This window comes from Calonectris borealis, unplaced genomic scaffold (assembly GCF_964195595.1).
Source record: "Calonectris borealis unplaced genomic scaffold, bCalBor7.hap1.2 HAP1_SCAFFOLD_40, whole genome shotgun sequence".
Classification (NCBI taxonomy): domain Eukaryota; kingdom Metazoa; phylum Chordata; class Aves; order Procellariiformes; family Procellariidae; genus Calonectris; species Calonectris borealis.
Genome location: NW_027441454.1, coordinates 119,028 through 147,024, shown reverse-complemented (window position 1 = coordinate 147,024; position 27,997 = coordinate 119,028). Strand labels below are relative to the sequence as shown.

The window sequence follows — 27,997 nt, the reverse complement described above, 5'->3', positions numbered from 1 at the left end:
GTGCCCGGCGTGAGCTTCACCGCCCCGGCCATGCCGCCACGGGTCACTGCCGGCATGCTGCCCCCTGTCCCGGGGCTGCCGGTGTCCTGCGAGCCTGCCCAGCTCCACACCGTCACCTCCCAGCTGGCCCAGGACACCGCCTTGCAGCTCCCCGGCGTGGTGCCGCTTACCCCCGTGGCTGCTCCCTGTCCCCCTGCCTATGGCTGGGGACAGCAGGTGGTGACGGGGACGCTGGTGCCCCGCCAGCTGATAGCTCAGCATTGGGTGCCGGGCCTCCCTGTGGTCCACACCCTGCCCGGCAGCACCAAGCAACCATTGGAGGCCTCTGACAATGACGTGGTGGTCATCGAGGACAACGTCCCTGCTGCCAGTCCCCACTGGCCTGCCCCGGCTCTGCCACCCAGCAGAACCAAGACAAAGCCTAAAGGTGAGGTTTGGGGGATGGCAGAGGCCGCAGGCGGGCGTCCTGTGCCCAGGAAAGCTTGCGTCGCCCCGGGGTTGGGCTGGCTTTGATTGCTTTTTCAGCAGGGGTGACCATCCCGGAGGCCCCGGAGAAGCCCCTGGACCTGCCCGACCTGGGGCCAGATGCCTTTGCTGAGGCCTTTCCTGAGCTGGCAGGGGACAACCTGCAGTTTCAGGACGAGCAGTCGTTCACCATGGACATCACCGACACGCTCGCCTGGCTCGACACCATGGACGGCAAGGACACCGTCCCTGATGTCCCCGAAGTTCCCATCAGCCCCTGCTTGATCGCCCTCCTCAACAAGTTCCCCGACCTCTCAGAGTACGTGGTGGAGGGCAGCTGCCCCAAGGAGCCAGCGGCAGCCGCAGGGCTGGGGGACAGCGAGGACACCACCCCTGATGAGCCCAAGAGCTGCACCTTGACCGCCCTCCTCAACGAGCTCTCCAAGTGCGTGGCAGAGGGCAGCTGCCCCAAGGAGCCAGCATCAGTGGTGGGGCTGGGGGACAGCGAGGACACCATCCCTGATGTCCTCAACATCTCCGACAGTCTCACCAGCACCGCCTTCCCCAACCAGCCCCCCGACTTCTCAGAGCACGGGGCGGAGGGCGAATGCCCCGTGGGCTGAGTGGCAGCAACGATGCTGGGGGACGCCGACCCCTTCTCGGGGGTGGTGACTTCCCCCTTGCTGGACACCAAGGGGAAGCAGGGCGGGGTGGCAGCGGTCCTCCCCACCTGGCTGACGGTGAGTCCCGTGGAGACTTCTGTGGAGAGTCCCGTGGAGAGTCCCTTGAAGGGTCGCCCAGAGAGTCCTCCGGAGAATCCCCTGAAGTGTCCTCTGCTGAGCCCCGTGGCTGCCCCCCAGCGCCATCCGCCCCACATGGCCCAACTGGCGGAGGAGGCGCTGCGGAGGCAGCCCCGGGTGGTTTTGACCCGCTTGCCGCTGTCGCTGGGCATCGTCTCCCGCCGGGTGGTGCCCAGATCGGGTGAGGCGGGCGGCCAGCAGGCCAAGCGCCCCGCGCCAGCCGGCACCCCCAGGACACAAGAGACCTCCCCGTGGGACAACATGCCACCCAAGAAGAGGAAGAAGATGGTGGTGTGCCGGGTGGTAAAACACTCAAAAACCCTGCGGGCGGGGAAGCCGGATGGGGACGGTGCGGCAGCAGGCAGCAGCAGGCAGCAAGCGGGCAGCAGCAAGCGCAGGGCATCTGACGGCAACAACGTGCCCACCAAGCGAGCCAGAACCCTGAGGGGTTCTTGAGCCAGGGGTCAAAGTGCTCCACACCCCCCTGACCGCTGTTGATAGGCTGATAGAGAAGGCGTGGAGCACGGATCCCTGCGACGTGCGACCTGCACCCGCCCACTCCCAGCCCTCGCCCATATCTCTCTTTCTTTCTTAAGTCATTAAAGGTTTGATGTTCGTTTCACAGCGCCTCTGCCTGCGGTCATTCGTGCAGCGGGAGGTGGGGGGGGAGTTAATGCAGCCCCGGCCGCATGCGTAGATCTGACCCTCCACCTCTTCACCCCAGTATATGAGGAACCCCCCATGATTCCAGACGGAGACATTTAATCAGAACCTTAATTCCTGGACTCGGGGTAAACGAACTAGAAGGAGCTCTTAACAGTCTATCCGCTACCATGGAAGCCGCAGGCAATCGCACAGTAGATGCCACTTCAGCCTTGCAACAGGGAAATTCTGCTTGAGCTTTGATAGTAGGACGAATCGTCTCGTACTTGATATGCTTACCCTGCAACAAGGAGGTGTCTGAGCATCGACTCACACCACCTGTGGCACCGATGTTAACAATCTCGACAAATCGAACACAACGTCCGTGCCATTTCCAAACATTTACAAACGATACATCAAATCGCAATACCTCCTGGTGGAGTTTCACCTTCTGACCTGTTTAGTTGGGCACCATCCGTAAATTTGCAAAACATAGGAACGAAAACTCTTATTAGTCTAATATTCTTTAGCCCGTTAAGAAGTTTGGTTTGGATTGTGATTAAGCTTTGCTTTGCCATATGTCCTAGAAGCAAACGACCAAACACACTGATAGGGATTAATCTTGCATTTCCCCCCGCTTGGGAAAGCCCTCCTCCTCCTCCACCACCTCTCCGTTCACCGCCCAGCCATTTCGCACGTGGAGAGGCAAGAGAGGCTCGCACTCTCACTCTGCAGGGCTGTTACCCCCACCGCTGGATCACGCCGTTACCACGCCGTAAGGGGTGGAGTGTGGCGAGACGCTCCTGGCCTCAGGGATGGCACGGGACAGTGGAAAGCGCTTACATAGCGTGCTTGCGCTGCTCACACAGCTGCACGGACCCACTCGCACACAGAAACCTGTGACCAATTGCATATAACTCCTTGCGGACCACCAGCCCTTCTGAGACACGTCCAGCTTTGTACGTAAAGGACGTGTCTACGTCAACCTGTCAGTCTTACGACTGAACAGAGAAGGCGTGATCCCATCAATAAGGTGCCCCAACACTGACTCGCGGGCCAGGGGTGCTGCCCAGCGAAGGAGATGTCCTTACGTCATGACGGAGAACACGACAGGTCGACAATTTCCCCGACTGTTGCTCATCAGCGGGTAAGATTAATCGTTAACGGTGTTGTACCTTGCTGCCTTGTACACGGCAAGTGAGATTCCCCCTTCTCTCTTTTGCTCATGCTTAGCTTGCTCCACTCAGGCTTCATTATATTGACTGTCAATTTATGTTATTATAATGAGGTTGATCAGACTTGGTCTGTAGGCTGTTGTTGTTTTATCGTCCGATACCCAAAGGACCCTTGCTGTGTGACAGGCGTTCACCTCTGATGGAAGTCTTAAGCAATAGCCCACGTTTGGCAAAGAAAGCTGGCGAGAAAGGCACCAGGACGCACGCAAAGAGAAAGCCCGACAGAAGTTTCCTCTGCCGATCTAAAAATTGAAGGGAAAAAAGGACTCAAAAACCACAGCGGCCTTTTCCGTCACCCCGATTTAAAGCAGAACAAGCAGCTTTTATTTTAACAGCGTTCAAGAAATCCCTAATAAGGCCTCCTTCAGAACACTGCTTCAGGGTTCAGGAGGCTCAGGTAGACCAGATTAAATGCTCAGAGCTACCAACACAGAACAGGGAAATCAAGAAAGTATTGTATAAAGCAGTATTTGTACAAGGAAGAAAAAAATTCAGCTTTTTCATGATTATAACAACTGTGATGTTTACTTCAGAAAAAGATGAGAATGAGGGAAAATACCCTGCCTAGGTTGAAGGTAGAGCATGACCAGTTCATGAATGACCAGCGATTACTCCGTCCAGAGAGGGCAGGAGGGACGTCCCAGGATTAGGGTGAATTTTACTTCTGAGGAAACAGCAGCAACAGCCTGGCAGCGTGAAGGCTACAGACGACTACCGAGAAGACTGCAGTGCCAGGCTTTTTGTGGGAGCGTTATCCTGCAATGGGCTTTGCCTCGGCAAAGCAGCGGCAAACCAAACAGTGCCACTTGAGCACTGGAACTACAACGGCACAGTCCCAAGGGGCCCGAGTCTGTAAGACTCGATAGACTTAGCTGAGAAAATGAGTCCAAATGAAACGTATCTCCAGGAGATAAAATTGTCGGCAGGAGCTGGCTCATCCTGGGACTCGGGACCACTCAGGCACACGACCTGCCGTCCAGAAGTACCCGTGAAAAGACCTCGACTGCACTTGAGATGTAAACGCTGCCAAGTCATCTCTTATTTGCATCACATACAGAGCAGCCAATTTAGCAAATTGACCCTTACTTCTGCTGAAACCTTCCTTACAGACAGCTCATTTTCTGTGTTCGTAAACTGTAGTTAAGACCTGTGCTAGCACAAAGGCTCGAACCCTGCCTACGGCGAAGAAGCCGTTTAGACAAGCCCCAGTTTTCTTTCCTCGCTGCTGGCTTGCTTCCCAGAAATCAATCAATACCCAAAGCTCTCTATGAAGACTGCATAAAAAAGCCAACTGCAAGTGCCTTTACTTGCCACTGTTTTTGTCAGGCAGCATTCTAGGAAGAAACTAGCTTGTCCTGCTTCTTTTGCTACAGCTTCGTTACTTTCAAAGACGACAGTTTTTACCTCTGCTACTCCAATACAGCCTCACAGCCCAGCAAAATCGTACTGCAGGAGGAAACCTTCACTCTTCCTCTTGCTTACCAAAGTCCAGGCAGTGTTAGAAAACAACAGCAAAAAAGCAGCGCGCTCCATGTTTTATGGAGCCCATTATATCAGCTGTTCAACATTAAGTCCGACTCCAGTCTGAACCCCAGAATAAGAAATGCCGTCTTAAAAATTTCCAGAAAAAAGAAGGCCTTTGAAGTGGCAAGACCAGAAAACGTTCATGAAAGCCCCATCATGCAACTACACATCCCTGATCACAGACCAACTGCACCGTCACCTGAGATAGCCATGTTCCATGCAAACTGGCAGCCACTGACATCTGGAAAATAGCTCAGGGTCTCTTGTTTATTAGCACAAAGCACGTAGGTTGGAATTGAAGCTGGGGAAGAAAACCATAGGCAGTCAGTCTGGTTTCATTCAAGTCCATTAGGAGAAGTCCAGTTCACATTTACGAGGCAGCCTCCCTAGCAGCAATAAGCGCAGAACAAGAGACCTGCCTTCAAAATAAGGCCCAGAGCCTGCTCTTTCAACAGGATGCACAGAGCACCAGCTGAGAACAACCCCTGCTTTCACTACGCCTAGCTCCACCGTCTACATAAGGAGATCCGCTCCCAAATGATCCCTAGCCCTAAAACCACAGATCTTCCCTAGGGCAATGCTAGGTTGTCCTGGTTTCGGCTGGGATAGAGTTAACTTTCCTCCTAGTAGCTGGTATAGTGCTGTGTTTTGGATTTAGGATGAGAATAATGTTGATAACACACTGATGTTTCAGTTCTCGATGAGCAGTGCTCACACCAAGTCAAGGACTTTTCAGCTTCTCAGACCGCCCTGCCAGCGAGGAGGCTGGAGGTGCACAAGAAGCTGGCAGGGGACACAGCCAGGAGAGCTCACCCAAACTGGCCAAAGGGATATTCCGTACCGTGTGACGTCAAGCTGAACAAAAAACTGGGGAGTTTGGCCGAGGGGGTGGGGCTGCTGCTCGGGAACTGGCTGGGCATTGGTCAGCAGGTGGTGAGCAATCGCACTGTGCATCACCTGTTTTGTATATTCTTTTACCATTATTATTATTTTCCCTTCCTTTTCTGTCCTATTAAATTGTCTTTGTCTCAACCCGCGAGTTTGACCTTTTTTCCGATTCTCTCCCCCACCCCACTGCGGGGGAGTGAGCAAACAGCTGTGTGGCGCTTAGCTGCCGTCGGGTTAAACCACGACACGGGTAAATACCAGAGCACAGGGACGCCTGGTCATCAGGTTAAGCTGGTGGGGAGAAGGACCAGAAAGAGAAAAGTAAGATGAAGGAAAAGACTGAGGAGCTGAGAGAGAAAGAAAGGTGCAGGGAAAAGGCCAGAGAGATGGAGAAATCAAGAAAAACAGGGACAAGGACTCTTGCAGAGAGATGGAGAAAGAAAACGTAGGGCTGGGGAGCAGCACAGAGGGATAGAGAAGGGGGGAAGGAGAAGAAGGAAGGAGGGACAGAGAAAGGCGGGGACAGGGAACGTGACATACAGACAGAGAGAGAAAAAGAAGGACAGTGAACAGGACGGAGAAGACTAAGAAATAAAAAGAGGGTCAGATCCGGACAAAGAGACCAAGAGGAAAAATAACAGCAATGGCCTGGAGGACAGAGGTGGAGGAAGAGGAAAGAAAGGCCGAGAAGCAGGACAGAGGAAGAGAGAACAGAAAAAAGGGAGAGCCGGCTGGACGGGGGGTATAGCGAGAAACGATGGGACAGGCAGTGGGACAGAGAAATAAAGACAGAAAAGATGGGAGAGGAAGCAGGACAGAGGCACAGCGAGAGGAGAAAAGGGTCAGGGAGCAGGACAGAGGTGGAGAAAGAAGCAGCAGGGAGAGAGGAAGAGAGGCAGAAAGAGGGAGCAGGACAGAGAAAGAAGAATAAGGATAGGGAGCAGAGGGAGATGGAGAAATAATCTGGGGTGGGCAGCAGGACAGAGAGGGAGTGAAAAAAGGAATAGGGTCAGGGAGCAGGACAGAGGGACACACAAGAATAACGACAGAGAGAGAAAGACCGGGATTTTGAGCCTCACAGAGGGATGGAGAAAGAAAGAGAGGGGTCAGGAGCCCTGTGGAGAGATGGGGGAAGACTGAAAAAGAAAGGGGGTCAGGGAGCAGCAGAGAGGGACAGCGAGAGTAAGAGATGGACAGGAAGGACAGCGACAGTGGGATACAGAATGACCAAAAACCCAGAGATGGCGAGAGGACAGAGGGAGAGAGAGACAAAGAGAAGGAGTGGGAGTGAGAGAGAGAAAGAGGAGGATGGGGACAGGGACTGGGACACACAAGCAGAGAGAGAAAAGGCAGGACAGGGAAGAGGCCAGAGAGATTGTGAAAGATGGAGAGGGATGCAGATCAGGACAAAGAGGCAGAGAACGAAAAAAACCATCACTGGGCTGCAGGACAGAGACAGAGGAAGGAAAAAAGAGGGGCAGGGAGCAGGACAGAGGGGGAGCAAGAAAAAACAAAGGGGTGGGTAGAATGGCAGAGACAGAGAGGGGCTTGGAAACTGGAGAGGGAGGAACAGGGAGCAGGATACAAGAACAGACAGAAGAAGAGGGGCACAGGGAAGCAAAAAGGTGACACCAGTGAGGGAAAGGCAGGGGGGGCAGGGGCACAGGGAGGGACCCGGACGCAGAAGGGGGGCGACACGGCCCCAGGGGCCCAGGACTCACCGCAGTTCCCGCTCTCCCTGCTGCCAGGAGAATGTTACAGCTCAGACACTTCTGCCCTGCCTCTCTCAGCTCTTACAACATGAGGCTTCCTGGACACACAGCCCCACGCACGCACACAGACACACACACTGCCTGGCCGAACCGCACTTTTGGTTAGGCAAAAGTCCCCTGCGGTGCATGTCGGCGATCTGGTCTGCTGAGGAATACTCAGAGGGACCCTTCCTCACCCGGAGAGGCCATCTGCCTCTTGTCAGCAGCCGGGGGCAGCTTCCAGCCAGGTCCCCTTCCTGTCCTTCTCCAGCCGCTTCACCTTTTTCCGATCTCTTCACCTTCAGCCCGAGCCAGATGCAGCCAACGACATCCCCGGGGGAGGATCGGACAACCGAGCCCTCAGCGCGGCCTCTGGCAGAGGGAAAGAACCGTCATCACCGCAGCCGGCCCCAGGCTGGAGCCCCTCCTGCTGCAGGAGCTCCTGCAGACACCGCTCCGTCCCCGCGCTGGCGCTGGCGGCACCCGCGTTAACGGAGGATCGAGCGCGCCCGAGGCCCCGCTCGCTGCTGCCAGGACAGGCCGTGGGGGGCCTGGGGCTGCGGGACAGGCCCCAGGGGAGGGGCTGGGGCCGGGGCAGCTGCAGGGGGCGAGCGGGGCTGCAAACAGCCGTTGGCTTTGCCTTACACCCTAACATATCACACGTGAGCCGTGTCACGAGAAAAACGTGCTCAATCACAACTTCCCGGCCGGATGAGCAAGGACACCACTCGTGGGTCTGCAGGTCAGAAGCCCAGTGCTGGTGCCGCCCCTCAGGTTCTTGACACCATGACAGGTCAACGTGAGACACTTCAAAGTGGCGTGCTTAGTGCTGGAATGCCAAAAATAAAGGAGAGATATGGCCTGGGTGGGACTTAAGAAAAAGAAAGGAAGGTCTTACTCTCTCTGTATCACATTTTCCAAAATGAAATGTGATATGTAAAAGGCAATCCAGACAGGATTAACAACACCAACAAGTAAAACAGATTTCCTGGATTTCTTCTGGATCATATAATCCCTCTCCTAAGGAAACGATCTCCCTGAAGATGCAAGACAGTCAGTGGCATTTCTACGGTTGCTCAGCTACATTTTAGTTCATCTGTTAGCACACAGCCTGGGTTTTAAAAGAGGTTCTAGTGGATAGAAGGGTCAGAGCTGAATTGAACTATCACACGAAGTCGACGGGAGGAGAATACAACAAAACGTATTTACCACAAACTGGTGTATACTTGACAAAGCAGGAATCAGTTTGGCACAGCAGACTTGCCATGCTCGAGATGCTGCTAACGTCTCTGTCAGAAGCTGTCGCTACGTTACGGGCTATTGTTATACCCATGAAACAGCCAGCCTTCACTGGCGTGAGGACTGGCGTGAGACCCTGTGAATTACTGTGCTCACTGACTCAGTCTGCAGGAAATAAACACATAAATAAAAATTAAAAAAACCCCACATGTAGCACAGAAGAGGGCCTTGTTCAGAAATGAATGGCTCTGCAGATAAAACAGTGGGTTAGATCAGTTTCTAATTAATTCCTAAGTTCTCTGTCCTCTGCTTTGACAGGTGCCGATTCAAGACCTCCCTGTACTCAGAAGCTCTACCGCTGGATACCCCAGCAGGAGCGGTGGGGGACAGCAGCCACATAGACCAAGACCTCCTACTTCTTCTTCCTGGCAAGTCAAGAAACCTTGAGGAGCATAAGAGTTATTCCTCTGACAGCAGAACGGGATGAAGGGACTTGAGACTTCTAGAACTTTATTTTGGTCACATTTCACAGTTCCTTCATAGCCACAAAGAATTTCATTAAGGAATTTTCATACCACTCAACTGGTAAAAAGGTATACAAGCCTTTTTATCCCGTTTTATCCTTTCACACTTGTTCCAGAAAACCATTTCCCACTCTCCAGCTCACGATCTCTCTAAGCAGAAAAGTCCTATCTGCCACACACTTGTCATAAACGAGGTAGGGTATGACAAAGTTTCAAATACATCAGTATTTAGAAAACTAGAAACTTTACAATGCAAAAAAGAAAAAAAAAAAAGAAAGAAGGCTGGTGGGGGGAAAATGTATTTTCTACCTTGAATGTTAGGTTCTTAAGCTGCCAGTATTTAACATTAACGTCTCTGTATTTCAAGGTCAGCATTGCAACAGGTCTGCCATTTGTGGATATAAGGGAGAGATTATCTGCCTTTCAACAGTTCAGGCGCCCCACCTACACTTATTCATGGATTTCTTTTTTTTTTTAAAATGTTTAAAAGGATAGAATCCGCTCCTCCAAGGTATAGTGGGCAAAAGAGCACATTTTAAGTGAACTTAAATTACACTTCTCTTGATTTAAATGCAAAAAGTTAGCTCCCCTGGTACATTCATCCACAAGAACGTTAACGCCTCCAACTTCATAGACACCCATAAATTATCTTTGTAAACAGCAAATTACTAAAAATGGTACAACACTCTATGAAAGGGAAAAAGAATGCACACAATCAGCATTTTCCTTTTTGACTGGAAAAATAAAAGCTCTAACAGCACATAAGCCTGAATTAAAAATCAATCCAATCCAAATGGATGTATGGGTTAGGGTATGCCACAGATCTGGACTTGACTCTCGAAAACACTAAGGAATTTTAGGTTCTTACGCAGAGGTTTAACGAGAGTCTTGGCAACTTAATTTGGGACATGAAAGGCACTTGCACTACAGCACCACGTGCAGTAAAGAAAACTGGTCTTGCGGTTCGATTCCAACGCCGCATCCTCAAACCAGACGAGGCTGCTACATCTGAGGAACAAGGATGGAATCTCACCTGCCATCCCGAAGTTACGCTGCGGCATTTCTTCACTTTTTGTCGCTTTCCTCGGGCCTGGTCAATCTTTTGCAGAGTCTGAAGCAAAGGCCCATAGCTTCTTCCTCTTTGTGGCAGTGGATGTCTGGGTTTTCACAGGTTGGTCTGTTGTGGGGCACCACTCGTACCCTGCCTTTGCCTTCCTAAATGCATCCTTCTACTAGAGAAGAAAAGGAAAATTACCAGTCATGCCATTCTACTATCCACAGGGCAACAGAATGCACTGCTTGTAAGATGATCTAATACAGTAAATAATCCTTAAACATCTTGATTTTTTAACAGTTCAATCACGTGCTTAGACTCTGACTTCCAACACAATTTAACAAGAAGAAATATTAAGAGAAGCAGAGCTCTATTTAAAAAAGTGGGGTGTCTCTTTCCTCTCCTGAAGGTTTATCAATCACCCAGAGCAGGCCGAAGGTCTGATCCTGCAAACTGCTCCCCGGTGCTTGTATGCTCACTCTGGGAAACAAAGACAGCTCTTCAAATTCTTTTGCAGATACAATCTTGGTTTACTTTCTCGTTTGAATGAAATTAAAACGTTCATTTAGCAACAAATGCAGCATGAATTTAGGAATTATGAATTTTCCTTGCACTCATTTTTCTCTAGTAGATCCGTATGTTAGAATATTTGAGTCTATTCTTTCCCAAACCAGGCACCGAGAATAAAACACTACCAGGATCATCTCATTTTCAGTAACTTCTGATCCATCATCCCAGCGTTCCTTCCAAAATGTACCATGCTGCATGGCTGCATAAAATAAACTGGGACCATTTGAAACTTCCTTTGGCCTGGAGCACACAGCGCACATCTCAGCTGTTTGCTAGATTCTGGGTCTGAGGCAGCAAAACGAACGAAGCCAGGCTACACACAGCGGGGTGGGGGGAAAAGGTCTGGATCCTGCACAGTTTGGGGGATGAGGGGAAGGATGGGAACCCACTTTATTCTCAGAATGCAACAGTGAGGTTTTCCAAATACCCTGCTGACCAGACCAAAACAACGTTTTTGAACGTCAGCAGCAATGAAAAGAGCACATTGCAGTATTTTAAACGTCTTGCTATGCAAGGTGGAGGATGGACGAATCAGAGGAACGTGGCACACATTCCAGCTGCAGAGGTCTGCCTAAAGCTGACAGGGACGTACAGCACTGGCTGCTGGGGGAGGCTACCCAGTAAGGACCAGTGCCGACCGCAGGGAGGAGGAGCCCAACACCTCCCCATGCACTCGGCAGCTCTCCATGGCAGCAAACGACCAGAAGAGCTGTTTTGTCCTGAAGCACGTGGCAGGGCAGCTGCAGGAAGTTTCTTCCGTGGTTGCACATCTTCCCACCCACCCAGCCGTCACCAGTCCCAGTTACGGCACAGAGAAACACCTCTGTTTCATGCACGTGCCCGCACAGAAACACAGGCAGAGGGAAGAAATCCCTGGGTATCAAATACAGAAATGGCACTGAAACCCTTGTCCTCTGACAGAGTCACTGCCGTGTTTCCCCAGACCAACAAACAGCGTGCCTTGGGGCAGGATCACCATCGCATGCGTATCGCTCGCTTTCATTTCCATCTTAATCTATCAGCTGGCACTTGCTACCTCCAGACTGCAGCAAGGGTAAAAACGATTCCGTTTACAAGCAGCACAGCACCGTGTGAACCCGCGGTGTGAAGTCCTGTGTTTGTAGAAACGGCTATAAATAATAAAAACCTGCAGGGACCGCTGACCCACACACGCGCTGTATTTTCTGAATAGGGCCTAGGGATTAAACCTACAAACTGAGGACTGCGACACCTCTCACCCTCTTCTCTTCCCCTCCGTTTGGTGTGGGAGCTCGTTTCACCAGTGAAGGTGCACCACAAAAACAGCCTCACAGAGGGGCAGGGCGGGGAGGGGATGAGGGAAGAGGTGGAAAGGAAATACGCAGAGAAGCAGCTTTGCTCCCGCTCGGGCCGACAGCACCTGCGGAACCACTGGCCGAGCACCGGCGGGGAGAAGCGTTCGGCTCTGCCACTGAACGGCAGCAGCCGGGGTTCGTCAGGCTGCTCCCTGCAGGAAACAATCGCCACTGCCTCTGTCTTGCCAGTGCAAGGACACATTCAAAAATGAAGAGTTTTCGAGCGAGGGAAACAAGGCTTGAACAATAATAATCGGGCTGGCGATTTTCCCAGGCAGCTGAATATTCCCAGTCCCTGAACAGGGCAGTTGCAGCGAAAGCCCTGGGAGAGTTAACAGAAAACCACACACCTCCTATTATTGTAGTAACTAAAAATGCCGGGGCGGCTCAGGGGGGCTCTGGGAGTCGGGCTGCCCGGTGCCTGTGCCCGGGGGTCTCTCTCCATCTCCTTCCCCTCCCCACCTCTCAGGTCACCCCCAGGGCTGCCCCAGCCGGCCCGGCTCCAGCTGATCGGGAGCCCGTCCCACCAGGCGGTTTGGAGCTCTCCCCCACCACCCCCGGGCGGCCCCAGCCCTCACCTCAGCCGAGACGCAGCCGCAGCAGAGACCGCGCCTCCCGAGGCCAAACATGGCTGCCGGGAAGCTGAGCGTGGGGAAATGACAGCTCCCGGCATGCCCCGGGAACCAACATGGCCGCCCGGCAGCCCCGTGCCCAGCACTACAGCTCCCAGCATGCCCCGGGAACCAACATGGCCGCCCGGCAGCCCCGTGCCCAGCACTACAGCTCCCAGCATGCCCCGGGAACCAACATGGCCGCCCGGCAGCCCCGTGCCCAGCACTACAGCTCCCAGCATGCCCCGGGAACCAACATGGCCGCCCAGCAGCCCCATGCCCAGCACTACAGCTCCCAGCATGCCCCGGGAACCAACATGGCCGCCCGGCAGCCCCATGCCCCAGCACTACAGCTCCCAGCATGCCCCGGGAACCAACATGGCCGCCTGGCAGCCCCATGCCCCAGCACTACAGCTCCCAGCATCCCCCGGGAACCAACATGGCCGCCCAGCAGATCTCTGCCCCAGCACTACAGCTCCCAGCATCCCCCGGGAACCAACATGGCCGCCCAGCAGCCCCATGCCCAGCACTACAGCTCCCAGCATGCCCCGGGAACCAACATGGCCGCCCGGCAGCCCTGTGCCCCAGCACTACAGCTCCCAGCATCCCCCGGGAACCAACATGGCCGCCCGGCAGCCCCGTGCCCAGCACTACAGTTCCCGGCATGCCCTGGGAACCAACATGGCCGCCCAGCAGCCCCATGCCCCAGCACTACAGCTCCCGGCATGCCCCGGGAACCAACATGGCCACCCGGCAGCCCCGTGCCCAGCACTACAGCTCCCAGCATGCCCCGGGGCGCTCCTTCCGGCTTTCTGACCCTGCGGGGACACCGTCCCCCGGCCCGGCCCCGCCCCCCAGGCCCCATGGCCCCTCCCCGGGGCTGCCCCGGCCCCGGTCCCGGAGCCCCGGTGGAGCCGGGAGCAGGAGGGGAGAGGGAGGGAGCGGCAGAGGGGGGTGGGGCAGGCGGTGGGGTGGCCGGGGAGGGGCGGGAGCAGGACAGAGGGCGGGGGAGAGCGGGGGAGCTGGGCGGGGAGTGAGGGAGGGAAAACACTGGTGAGGAGCCGCAGGGGGACGGGGCGGGAAGGAGGCGGAGGGCAGGGAGGGCGGGTGCGGGAAGAAAAACTGATCGGCAGCCGGGGAGAGGGGCAGAGGGAGAAGAAGAAGGGCGGGGAGGGGGGCAGAGGGACGGACTGGCACAGGCCGGGGGGGGGAGCGGGACGGGGGCAGAGAGAAGAGGCACCAGGCGAGCGGAGTGGCAGAGGCGTGGGACAGGGAGCAGGACAGAGGGACAGAGGGGTGAGGGGGGGAAGGAGGGGGGAGAGGCGGGGACAGACGCAGGGCACCGAGCAGGGGAGGGACGGGAACAGCCCGGAGAAGCAGAGGGATGCGGATCAGGACGAGGAGGCGGAGAAGGACGGAACAGCGATGGCCTCCAGGATGGAGAGGGAGGAGGAGCAAAAGGGGACGGGGAGCAGGACGGAGGCCCAGCCAGCGGAGCCGGGGCTACGGGCAGGAAAGAGGGGGCAGGCTGCAGGACAGGGAGGAAAGGTCAGGCCAGGAAGCAGGACACGGCGATAGAGAAGGACAGGGAGCGGGAGAGAGGGATGGAGAGAAAGAAAAAAATAGCAGCAGGCTATGGGACAGACAGGGAGGAATTCGAAAATGCAGACAGGGAGACAGAGAAGGAAAGAAAAAGAAAAAGACAGTTATGAGCTAAAGACAGAGAGGGAGGGATTAAAAAATGGGGGCAGGGGACTGGTCTGTGGCCATAAACATAAATGGTCATTGGCTTCTTTGACTGAACTTTCCACAAATGCCACAAGATACACTCAAGCACCCTGAGATGTCCCCTCCCTTTGCCGGCCCTGCACCGCGGGCAGCCGAGCGCCACACGGCCAAGCCCGCTGCATCTGCCCCAGGCTGTCTTGCCCTGGCTGGCTGCTGACAGGAGGGGACACCAGGTGGTGACAGCCTGGGGGTGACAGGAGGGACACCAGGTGGTGACAGCCTGGGGGTGACAGGACACCAGGTGGTGACAGCCTGGGGGTGACAGGAGGGACACCAGGTGGTGACAGCCTGGGGGTGACAGGAGGGACACCACATGGTGACAGCCTGGGGGGTGACAGGAGGGACACCAGGTGGTGACAGCCTGGGGGTGACAGGAGGGACATCGGGTGGTGACAGCCTGGGGGTGACAGGACACCAGGTGGTGACAGCCTGGGGGTGACAGGAGGGACACCAGGTGGTGACCGCCTGGGGGGTGACAGGAGGGACACCAGGTGGTGACAGCCTGGAGGTGACAGGAGGGGACACCGGGTGGTGACAGCCTGGGGGTGACAGGAGGGACACCGGGCAGTGAGAGGCCTGGGCAGTGACAGGACACCGGGTGGTGACAGCCTGGGGGTGACAGGACACCGGGCGGCGACAGCTCGGGACTGGCAGGCCCCCCCCCCCAGGGGGGCGCTCGGTGTTAGGACAAAGAGCGCGGGGCCGCCATGCCCACGTGACGCGGGCCTTTTGTCATAATGCGCTGGGTCACGTGAGGCGGGGGGTGGGTGCAGTGTGCCGTTGCGTGTGCACAGTGACACGCTCGCAGCGGCCCGTGCGGTTGTCGGCCAGGAAGGCCATGGCGGAGCGCCGCAGCCTCTGAGCGCCGCCGGCCCGCTCGAGCTCAGCCCGCGCTGCTTGCCCTGGCCTCCTCGGTGGAGGAGGAACCGCCGCGGGCCCTCACCTGGCACAGCGGCCGCGACGCTGTCTGCCGCGGTAGACGCCATCACGGAGCAGGCACCTCCTGGCCCCAACCACGTCGTGCGTCCACTACAAGTTCGCCTCCAAGCTGAACCATGACATGGTCACCTTCAACGGCCTCCACATCTCCCTGTGTGACCTCAAGCACCAGATCATGGGCCGCGAGGAGCTGAAGGCGGCCAGCTGCGACCTGCAGATCAGCAACGCCCAGACCAAAGAAGGTGCGCGGGGGCGGCGGGCGCGGGGCCTCGGGCACCGCCCGGCTGGCGGCGTCGCAGACCACCCTGCGTCGGCCGTGGCCTGTGGGAGCCGCGCTCTGCTCTTTGTGGGTCATCCCCACGTAGCGTGAGTCAGGCTGGGGCCCATGCCGCCAGCATGCGGCGGGACCGGGAGGGCAAGCGGCGCTGGGCATTAAGTGGGGTGGGAAGCCATAATGCGATTCGGCCACCATCGGTAGCTGTGACTTGTGTTGGGGGCCTCACAGAGCTGTTCTTCTGTGGTTGCTGTTCTGACAACTACCTTCAGATCTGTGTTGTAGACATGGAGCTAGGCGTAGAAGAGTACGTGGTTGATGTGTGACACACGGCGCTTACAAAAGCTTTGGTTTCCTGGAATTCTTCTAGGTAAAATGAGAAGGAAATGTGGGAGCATATCTTGTAATAACCAACTTGCCAGATTTCTTTGAAATGTGGCAGAGAAGGCTGAAAGTGATAGAAATAGAACAGATGGCTACTTTGAAGAAAAAAGTGGGTTTGGTGACTTAATTTTGTCTTCAACTTGTTTGACTCCACTGCAGTGGAAAACTGTTTTTGTGGCTGTTGCAGAAACTGCTCACCAGCAACGTTTTGGATCAAAAGTGTGTCTGTGTTACAATCTATGCAGACCCTTTAAAGCCATCTTGCACATGAGTGTATCTAAATTATCCTTTGGAATTTCCTGTTAATGTAACTTTTTTCCTACACCAAAGACGTTGTTATTGAGATGCTATTGAGCACCATTTCATCATTCATTTCTATCCGTGGTTTTTTTTCTGGTACTGCGTGTTAACCATATCAGAGCAGTACTGAAGTTTTATGGCAGAACATTTATGGTGAATATGTGTCAGAAATGTTCTTAGAGAAGTCATAAATTCTTTTAAATCTAATGAAAGGTGCTTGATTCTCAGAGAAAATAATGGTTTCTTATTACTTAGTAGGGTATTTCAGTTTGGTAATCTGCCATCTCGATAAGTTTGAATGTGATTAAAGACTTTGGGCTGTGACTTTTCACAAATAAAAAGACTTGTAAAGTGTTTTCATTCCTTAAACATTAAGTGTCTTTTTTTTTTTTTATGTGGTTCTGTGACACTCTTATAACAGGCTTTTCTTTAAAATGTGTACTAGTGGTTTTTTTCTCTTCCTGTTTCATGTATTAAAACTTAAACAGAGTAATACGTACGCTGCGGTAATTATAACTTCAGCCCTAGCCTTTAAAGTGGTTGGACCTAAAGCTTGCTGTTTATCTACAGATATTTAAACTATTTTCAGGAGAACGTCTGTGAAGAGACTTAACAGCACAATGTCAGGAGTCTTAGGGATGCCACTGGATTGCAGGACAGTCGTAGGTAGAGATCCATTTCAGCAGTCTTGACTTTTTCCTGTGGTATTGAATAAAACTGTCAAGAGCTTTTGAGAAATAATTTGCTTTAAGGGCTTTGCTGCAGAAGGGTCTCTGAATTTTGTCTTCAGTTGTTAATACACTTTCAGCTTGACAAATGCTAGCGGGCTGAATGGCCAACTGGCTGACGTCACTACGGTAATAGCTGGGTCTGTGTAAAACAGAGCCTTGAAACCAGAATGTTGGATGGTAATAAACTGTGATGGAGCCCAATTATCATCACCAGAAGAAAAAATGTTTTGAAATAGGCCAAACACGTGGATTCTGTTAGAGCAGGTGAGGAACAGAAAGCAAAGTTTTAGAAGAAAAATTTATGCTCATAAATATGTTACCCCATAAAGTGTTACTCTAATACACATAATACCAGTTTTACAAAGTGTGTTGCTTTGTTTTCATATGTAATCGGAATCCAGTGAATAAAAAGCATCTGCTTCACTGGGTTCTGTGAAATGTGGTGTTGCCTAACGGTGAAGTTAGAGAAGGAGTATCTTTCATACTTTAAAGAGCATCACTCTTGTTTAACAGTGACAAGATCCTCCTCTAGGTAGGTTGTGTTGCACTTTGACCTTTGTAAAATGAGTATAAAGTTTTGAACTTGGTATATTAGTGACACAGGTGCTTACTGAAGCTTTCGTAAGGGTGGTTTTCCATGTGAAAAGGCAAAAATCCCCCAGTGGTTTACAGAGCAAAGCTAGAGAACACATTTCAGTGTAATACATATGTATGCCGTATTTTTGGTTTATATGCATAACCGTGAATTTCATTTTTTATTAATCAGATGTAGATGCTTAAACTCACCTTCAGAAGATAAAGGAAAAAACTAGACCCGGATATTCTGCCTAAATGGGATGTTTGGAATTCTTACATGTGGACATAAAGTATTGGTTTTTTATAACTTGGTCTGTGCGGGAGTCCTGACTAAATGTTGAAATGATCTCGGAAAGAACAAAGTGAACCTTGAGTGAAGATGGCCTACTTGTTCAGATTTTTTCGAGTACTTTAACCTTTTACAGTTCAGAAACTGTTACTTTTCATAATGGAAATCTGGTAATAGAAGCAATGCTAATATAAGCTAAAAGTAAACAGGATTTTGAATATCAGTGGAAAAAAATTATATGGTGGACTCTTTCTAAGATGCTGGGAAGGCAAAATGGGACCTATTTGAAAAGGCGGGGGAGGGGGAGTGTGTCCTCTCCCATGCTTGCTATAGAGGCATGTTCTACAAAGGCAGAATTCCCTTCAAAAAGCCTATAATCAAGAATGATGCATTTAAACTTGTCTCCTTTTAATTTGATCTGAATTTCTTGACCTCTCTTTTATAATAAATTCTCAATATTGTGGAAGAACCGCGAACTCCAGACCTCCGGTTCCTTGAGTGCTCTTTCCTGCCCTGTAACATTCTGACCCCAAACACTTGGAGAATGCGCTCTTCTGCTTATCAGGCAAAATACAAAAAAAAAAAAACACCCAACAGTGGGCCTCTGAACTGGCCTCAATCCAGTGGTTTGTGATCTGGACCAGAAGGAATACTCTGTGTGACTCCGTTCAGCAGGTAGGAACAGCTGCTGTGGGCTTCTAGAGCTGCAGCTGGCGGGATCTCCCCGTTGTTTGTCTGGGCCTCAGCACTGGGTGAGCTCCTTCTCCATCAAAAAGTCCCAGTGAGGCTTTCTTGGCAGGTGGCGGTGCAGTGGTGAGATTTCCCTTTTGAGAAGAGCTCTAGGGGTCGGTTTCAGGATATGACTTCTGTAAAAGCTTCTGTTCTCATCATTGGTAGTCCTTTCTCCTACAGTTTGAAACTGCTCTGAAGTCCAGAGGAAGCTCGCTGTTCCTAGGGGGGAAGAGCAGGAGTGAGTTTCAGCAAAATGATTTCTCAGTTTTCTGAAGAAGCATTCTGTCATCTGGAAATCGAAGTAAAATTTTCATTTCATGGTTGAAATAATATCTTCTGGTAGGTATGTTTTGGTCTAAGAAAGATTCCTGCCCGTAGGAATAATATACTGAAAAATGGAGCATAAATGGTGAAATACTCCTATTTTGTGTGTGATCACTGAGCAAAACCACCCTGACAGGGCTTGAGGAGGTATACAGCATCTTTGGTTTTCAGACCATCATTCTGATTCGCTCTGCAAAGGTAAGGGCTTTGAATATTTAAAACTGTAGGCAGATTACAGGGGATGCCTGCTGATAGTGCTTTAAAATATTTAGTCATATCCAGCTTGTGTAAGTACAATAGAAAAAGCATTCTCATGGAGAGATCTTTGCATTTTAAGCTTACTCAGTCCAAGTGTCTCAGGTAGTTGGTTTTTTTTGTTTGGGCCTTATGTAAAAGGTCAGAAGGCTTTCCTCCGCTTCAGAAGACTAACAGGGTGTAAGCCAAGGCAAAGCATGGAGAGCTTCAGGCACACGCTGTTCCTGAAAGGCTTTTCAAGGCTGTCTTCCTAAGTAATTTCGTTTGGGTCTCTCTGCTCTGCAAAAAGGGAATCGATCGAACGAATTCACGTCCCTTTGGTTAATTCAAACTAGATGATTAGCTTAAGAGGGGAGATACCACTTGAGTTTGAGCCAATTCTGCCCTACTTGTGAAAGCAAGCTCAAAAAAACCCCCAAATGTCTGTGATCCAAATTCTAGCACTGCCAGTTCTGTTTCCATTTAAACGTAAAGCCCTGAGCAGCTGAGAAGTGTGGTGGTTGATGGATTAAGCTCCAAGAAACAGGCAGAGGCGGCAGGCTCTCTTCTGTGTTCTGTCAGGCTTGAGCACTGGCAGCACAGGTGACTGGTTTTTAGTTAACAGCTATGAAAGCAATGGCACAGAGTTCTCGTGCTTTAGCTAAGTGCCTGTTTGGTTGCAGGGCAAGCTAGTCAGACTTTAGAATCTGGTTTAGGCAGGGGAGACTTTGCTGTGGTTTGTTTTTCTCCAAAGATCTATCGGTTTTGTAGCCTAACGGAAGCAAAAGCAGCTTAAGCGAGGTCAGGAAAGAACCTCGTGCATTAGCAGACTCTCCTTTCGTGACCTTTGAGACCGTTTTCTGTTGGCATTCAAACTGTTTTAAAAAAAAGGAAAAAGATTTTGCTGCTTGTGTTTGATTCTCAAACCCAAAGATTTCTTGAAATATACTGTTAGTGTGTTGAGACGATAAAAGCGTGATGATACATATAAAATTTTGCTTTTATATCTGTAAAGGGATTCTCTGAAGTGCTATGTAATTACATATGAATATACATTCTTATGAATTGTATGTTGTTTTCAGAATACACAGATGAGAATGCCCTGATTCCTAAGAACTCATCGGTAATTGTTAGAAGAATCCCTGCTGGAGGAGTTAAAGCTACCGGCAAAACCGATGTTATGTAAGTATCCATAAAGCATTGTATTCTTTGTTAGGGGTTTCAGTGTGTTAACTTTTTTTATGGATATTAGTTTACAGAGGCGTTCTTTCTTGTTAAAGCTGCTGTTAATTTTTGTTGGCATGGGGTAGATTTTAATGTATCTGTCCCAAAGCGGACTTACATTTTTAGGCCTGCTGGGACATGAAGTTTGAACTCCAACCATGGCAACTTTTAAAATTATTCTATTGGGTTTGTTCTTGGGGTTGATTGTTCTGAGACCCAAATTCTAGATCCTGTTTCCTCTATGTGCGGAGATTCTTTATTATATGTGTTTGCTTTTATGGCTTTTATAGTAAAGACAGATACGCATTGTAGCATAAACGCATAATTTGTTCCCATCTCAGAAGAGTCTGATTCTCAGCGTTTGACTATTTCTTGCAGTTGGGGGGGATATGGCAGGTATTCTTACTCCCCAAATCTGTTTTTTTTGCGTACTAGCTATAGAGGAAAGACCAAGTGTCCTGGTTTCGGCTGGGATAGAGTTAAATTTCTTCCTAGTGCTGTGTTTTGGATTTAGTATGAGAAGAATGTTGATAACACACTGATGTTTTCCGTTGTTGCGAAGTACCCTGCTAGACATTCAGCTTAAAAAAAAAAAACTCAAGCATTGGGAGGGAGCACAGCCAGGACAGCCAGCCCAGCTGGCCAACGGGATATTCCATACCAGGTGACGTCATGCTCAGTATATGAATGGTAGGCGTGATCCAGGAAGTAGCGATCGCTGCTTGGTTATCGGTCAGCGCGGGTGGTGAGCAATTGCATTGTGCATCACTCATTTTATATATATTATTTATTATTGTTATTATTATTTTCTCTTTTCTGCTCTATTAAACTATCTTTATCTCAACCCACGAGTTTGTTTCCTCACTCTCACCCTTCCGATTCTTTCCCTGTCCCACTGTGGGGGGGAGAGTGAACGAGCGGCTGCGTGGTATTTGGCTGCCTGCCAGGTTAAACCATGACAGTTGGCGAACCACGCAAACAAAAAGTTCCATTCGTAAGTGATTCCTATTAGTTTCCTCAAGACAATGTCCATTTCAGGCAAGAGAAAAAGAACAATATCCTAAAGCGTATGGCCTTTTATGCGAGTACGATGAAGGAATTGTTAATCCTTTCCAAACTTGAAACTCAGTAAGCAGTTTAGCACATTACCAAATGTTAGTAGTTATCTTTCTAAGTCTGTTTTTACCCTAAGCTGATATCTGTGCTCCAGGTTTTAATTCTGTATTCCTAAGATTTACAGAGGACAGAGAATTAGGTGTATTGATTAAACTTACAGCTATTCAAATGCAATCCTAACTAGAGGATTATTGCTGTCATTTATGTATTCATACAGTCCAGTTCTGTATCAGCTACATTAGCATTGTTTTGAATGGTCCAGCCTTCTTAAAGATAGGCCTCTCCGCCACAATTAGTAGATATTATTAGCTTGTGGTTTTGCCATGTCTTTCTAATGTTGGTTCTCAATAAATCAAGTAGACGGATGAGTTACAGTGTGTCTCGAACAAACAGCACAGCAGCATCCTGGTACCCATGAAGCATCTGCAAGCAAAAAACCCTGAATTTATGTGGCTCTGCATGTAAACTTTGGGCGTATTCCTGCAGTAGCTGTTGCAGTGCTTTCAGGCACTCTCTAGTAATTCCGGACACCACAGCGTTGTGCTTATAAACATGGCCTTGTTTGAGGGGTTAATTTAGAATCATAGAATCATACAGGCTGGAAAAGACCTCTAAGATCATCGTGTCCAACCGTCAACCCAACACACCATGTCCACTAAACCATGTCCCTAAGGGCCTCATCTACACGTCTTTTAAATACTTCCAGGGATGGTGACTCCACCACTTCCCTGGGCAGCCTGTTCCAAGGCCTGACCACTCTGTCAGTTAAGAAATTTCTCCTATCCCATCTCCTATGTCCAATCTAAACCTCCCTTGGCGCCACTTGAGGCCATTTCCTCTCATCCTATCGCTGTTACTTGGCAGAAGAGACCAACACCCACCTCGCTACAACCTCCTTTCAGGTAGTTGTAGAGCGCCATGAGGTCTCCCCTCAGCCTCCTCTTCTCCAGGCTAAACAACCCCAGTTCCCTCAGCCGCTCCTCCTCAGACTTGTGCTCCAGGCCCTTCACCAGCTTCGTTACCCTCCTCTGGACACGCTCCAGCACCTCCATGTCCTTCTTGGAGTGAGGGGCCCAAAACTGAACACAGTATTCGAGGTGCGGCCTCACCAGTGCCGAGTACAGGGGCACGATCACCTCCCTACTCCTGCTGGCCACACCATTTCTGATACAGGCCAGGATGCCGTTGGCCTTCTTGGCCACCTGAGCACACTGCCGGCTCATGTTCAGCCGGCTGTCGACCAGCACCCCCAGGTCCTTTTCCTCTGGGCAGCTTTCCAGCCACTCTTCCCCAAGCCTGAGCATTGCATGGGGTTGTTGTGGCTGAAGGGCAGGACCTGGCACTTGGCCTTGTTGAACCTCATACATTGGCCTCGGCCCATCAATCCAGCCTGTCCAGGTCCCTCTGCAGAGCCTTCCTACCCTCCAGCAGATCAACACTCCTGCCCAACTTGGTGTCATCTGCAAACTGACTGAGGGAGCACTCGATCCCCTCGTCCAGATCATTGATAAAGATATTGAACAGGACCAGCCCCAGTACTGAGCCCTGGGGAACACTGCTCGTGACTGACCGCCAACTGGATTTAACTCCGTTCACCACAACTCTCTGGGCTCGGCCGTCCAGCCAGTTTTTTACCCAGCGAAGAGTGTACCTGTCTAGGCCGTGAGCCGCCAGCTTCTCTAGGAGAATGCTGTGGGAGACAGTGTCAAAGGCTTTACTGAAGTCCAGGTAGACCACATCCACAGCCTTTCCCTCATCCACGAGGCGGGTCACCTGGTCATAGAAGGAGATCAGGTTGGTCAAGCAGGACCTGCCTTCCATGAACCCGGACTGGCTGGGCCTGATCCCCTGGTTGTCCCACACACGGCTTGTGAGTGCCCTGAAAACAAACCGCTCCATGATCTTCCCCGGCACCAAGGTCAGGCTGACCGGTCTGTAGTTCCCCAGATCCTCCTTCCGGCCCTTCTTATAGATCGGCGTCACATTGGCGAGCCTCCAGTCGTCCGGGACTTCCCCAGTTAACCAGGATTGCTGGTAAATGATGGAAAGCAGCTCGGCAAGCTCCTCCGCCAGCTCCCTCAGTACCCTCGGGTGGATCCCATCCGGCCCCATAGACTTGTGAGCGTCCAGGTGGTGCAGCAGGTCATTAACTTCATCCTCTTGGATTATGGGTGTTCATCCTGCTTGCCATCCATGTCTTCCAGCTCAGGGGGCTGAGTACCCTGAGGATAACCACTCTGACTACTAAAGACTGAGGCAAAGAAGGCATTGAGTACCTCAGCCTTTTCCTCATTCTTGGTGGCAACGTACCCCCCCCGCATCCAATAGAGGATGGAGATTCTCCTTGGCTCTCCTTTTGTCATTAGTATACTTTTAAAAGCATTTTTTGTTGTCTCTCACGACAGTGGCCAGGTTGAGTTCTAGCCGGGCTTTTGCCTTTCTAATTTCCTCTCTGCACGACCTAACGAGATCCCTGTACTCTTCCTGAGTTGCCTGCCCCTTCTTCCAAAGGTGATAAACTCTCCTTTTTTTCCTGAGTCCCAGCCAGAGCTCCCTGTTCAGCCAGGCCGGTCGCCTTCCCCGCCCGTTCTTCTTATGGCACATGGGGACAGCCCGCTCCTGCGCCTTTAAGACTTCCTTCTTGAAGAACGTCCAGCCTTCCTGGACCCCTTTGCCCTTCAGGACCGTCTCCCAAGGGACCCTCTCGACCAGTGTCCTGAGCAGGCCAAAGTCCACCCTCCGGAAGTCCATGGGAGCGGTTCTGCTGGCCCCCCTCCTTACTTCACCAAGTATCGAGAATTCTACCATTTCATGGTCGCTAAGCCCAAGCCGGCCTCCGACCACCACATCTCCCACCAGTCCTTCTCTGTTTGTGAACAGCAGGTCAAGCGAGGCACCTCCCCTGGTGGGCTCACTTACCAGCTGCGTCAGGAAGTTATCCTCCACACACTCCAGGAACCTCCTCGACTGTTTCCTCTCTGCCGTGTGGTATTTCCAGCAGGCGTCCGGAAAGTTGAAGTCCCCCACGAGAACAAGGGCTCGCGACTGGGAGACTTCTGCGAGCCTCTGGTAGAATATTTCATCTGCCTCCTCGTCCTGGTTAGGTGGTCTATAACAGACCCCCAGCAGGATATCTGCCTTGTTGGCCTTCCCCCTCATCCTTACCCACAAGCACTCAACCTCGTCATCACTACCATTGAGCTCTAGACATTTGAAACACTCCCTAACATACAGGGCTACCCCACCACCTCTCCTTCCTCGCCTGTCCCTTCTGAAGAGCTTATAGCCATCCATTGCAGCACTCCAGTCGTGAGACTCATCCCACCATGTTTCCGTGATGGCGACTAAGTCATAGCTACCCCGCTGTACAATGGCTTCCAGCTCCTCCTGTTTGCCGCCCATGCTGCGTGCATTGGTGTAGATGCACTTGAGCTGGGCTGCCGATTTCTCCCCCGACATTGGCGTGCGGTCCCTAGGAGCTTCTCTAGTGAGCCTGGTTTTATCCCCTTCCCCCTTCGAACCTAGTTTAAAGCCCTCTCGATGAGCCCTGCCAACTCATACGCGAGAATCCTTTTCCCCCTGTGAGACAGCTGAACTCCGTCCGTCGCCAGCAGCCCCGGTGCCGTGTAAACCTCCCCGTGGTCAAAGAAGCCAAAATTCTGCCGATGGCACCAGCCCCTGAGCCACGTGTTGATCCGATGAGTTTTCCTGTTCCTTTCAGTGTTCCGCCCTGCCACTAAAGGGATGGAGGAAAACACTACCTGTGCTCCCGATCCTCCCACCAGTTTAAACATGTCTGCTTAGTGCTGTCTTGTCAGTGCATCCTGCGTTTCTGGTTGGATGGCACCCTCTCCTGGTACTGTAATGCTGCCCTAAAATGAGAGGATAGATGCTGCTAGCATCAAAGATCAAATAAATACCTGCATGTGGGGATAAGGAAAGAATGGCACTGCTGTTCTAGCGTTGAAAATTAACCAGGCAGATTAGCTTTCTAGTCCTTCAGCTGTGAACATTGCAGAAACAACTGGTAGAATGGTGGATGTTTGGGAATGATGAATGTATGCTGTAATGGTGGAGAGGCCTTCAAAAATGCGTTACTCTCCTTTTAGTATGCTCTTGAAGGTAAATGTATGAAGAATCCATGCTGTGGTAATCTAAAGGATGTCCTTGTCCTTCCTCAACTTCAGGAGGTACGTGGCTGTCATTGCGAGCCTGGTGGTGTTCTAGCAGTGGCAGGGAGCATGCGCCTTTCTATTTGTACACCAGTTGCACAGCAGCCTTTGAATTGCCTCTGCTCATGGGACACTTTGGATGATGTGTGAATTGTTTGTTAACGACATCAATGGTTGCATGGCTGATTCATGATGAGTAGCGTGCAGATACAGATCAATGAGTATGTGGAATCTCAGCAAGTTTTCAAATTTAATAAATATTTCCTAAAATATTGTAGCGTTTTCAAGATTATCTTGAAACAAATTCTGGCAAAGACCTTTTTTCTTTTGTCACAGGTCTCCTAAATCGTATAAAGGCCTAGGACCTGCTTTCAGGTGACATTTCTACCACTGTTTTTAGTCAATATAGCATATGTAACACATTTAGTATTTTGGCACTTTCATGGCTAAGCCAACAGTGCTTGGGCTTCCACAGAGAAACCCTGTTCTAAAGACGATGCTGCTGACATTTTTGTTATTTGTCAGGTGACTGGTTTATTTCACTTAAGTAAACGTGCACTTGGAAGTGTCTAGACTATCGCTGTTCTTTCTTAGAAACTAAAGGACTCTATCTGGTACCTATTTGTAATACTAGCGATAGACAGGTTGGCTAAAGTTACCTTCGTATTTTGATGGTTATTTAAGAACACAGAACTGTTGTACAGACTTCATATTTTTGATACTTACATAGCAGAGACAAAATATTTGAGGACTTCCTCTTGCACTGTTGTGTTCTATATCTGTAAGTCTTAGAGTAATTTGTGACAAAGTCGAAATAGGATTTTGGGTTTTTTTTTTAGTTGCACTGAATGTACCAAGAGAGAGCAGGTTATTTATACGAATAAATTTCCACATTCACTAGACTATCAGAACATAATGTTTTGATGTTCAGGTTTTATAATCTGTTTTCACTGCTTTATGTTTTTGGTACAAGTGCTTTATTTGAAGTTCTGATCACCTTTATTTCTTCTTCTAGAAGTCAAACTGAGCCAGGGAGTGGAACACCAAAAGCAGTATGTAAAAACACAATCTCACCCTTTTTTCTGCACACTGCACTTAATTCTAAACAATGTAGCCTTGGATTAATTTTCCAAACATGAACTTAATATATGTTCCAGTAAAACATAGTATATGTTGTAAATACAATGTATTTGATTCAGCATAGTCAAACCTGAGTAATGCCATCATTTGCACAGTTCCAATGTGGCTATTGGTGTTTGTGCCTAGTAATGCATTGTATTTCATATTGGATACGCCAGACTATTTCCTGAATGACTTTGTGTTCTGCAGGTAATGCACGATCGTTTTTAGATCACGCAGGTTCAAGGTTTGCACAACTGAACATGGTGCCATGTCCTACATCTGCCTGTGTATAGCTAGGAATAAGTATGTTTGTGTAGCTTGTTGTGTGCTTTTTGCTTCTTGCAATAAAAATTGTTTGGAGTGTATTTTTTGCCATTCTGACGTTGTATCACTTAGGTTTTGTTTTTAAATACTTTTTTTTGCCTAATGGTTTTTGAAAATGTTATCAAAAACCACTGAGAAACCATTATTGTTAAACTTGGTACTGTTTCTTACTTTTGACTTGGGGGTTCAAACAAATACCAAAACCAACATATCCCATACGTTCTGAGGACAGTTCTGTGCAGCTGAATGCTTCCTTTTCATGTCCTTAAAGACTTGGGTATTTGTTCCTAAAACTGTGTTAACTGAAGTGATATTGTTTGGGCCCCTCCGAGTGCATAACTGTCTTTAATAGATTGCCGTGAATGTAAATATCGTTGCTACACAGAGTGGTATGCTAAAGTTCTGCATTTGATCTTTCCACTTTATCTGTCGAAGCAGTTTAGTTTAATAGTTTGTTTGCAAATGAGAACACCTAAAACCCAGTGTACAAATTTTGGCACAAGGTTAGAGCCTGGTGCATTTGTGGGTAAAAATCCCTGTCATTTTTCTTAACCTCCGCCTGCAGTACATTTTTGGATCTGGGTGACTTCAGGGCTGGATGCTGCTTTAATTTCCCAAAGGCTAAGCTTTTCTTTAGGATACCGCCACTTTGAATTTACATTTGGAAAAGGGGCAGCATTTTTCTTCAGGTTTGAAAACACTGTCGTTCTGCTGCTAAAATAGAAATAAGTAACACAAGGAAATACTTGGCTGGTAATGGTCTAGATCTTGATTTGCCACTTGGGTCAAATACTATCTGTAACTACACATTTCAAAATAGTCCTTATAGGA

At 50.4% G+C, this 27,997-nt stretch overlaps 1 pseudogene; it reads left to right on the top strand.

Moving 5' to 3' along the window:
• Positions 1–1,100: 1,100 nt before the first annotated feature.
• Positions 1,101–27,997, top strand: part of LOC142076266 (scavenger receptor cysteine-rich type 1 protein M130-like) — a 52,370-nt pseudogene continuing 25,473 nt past the window's right edge.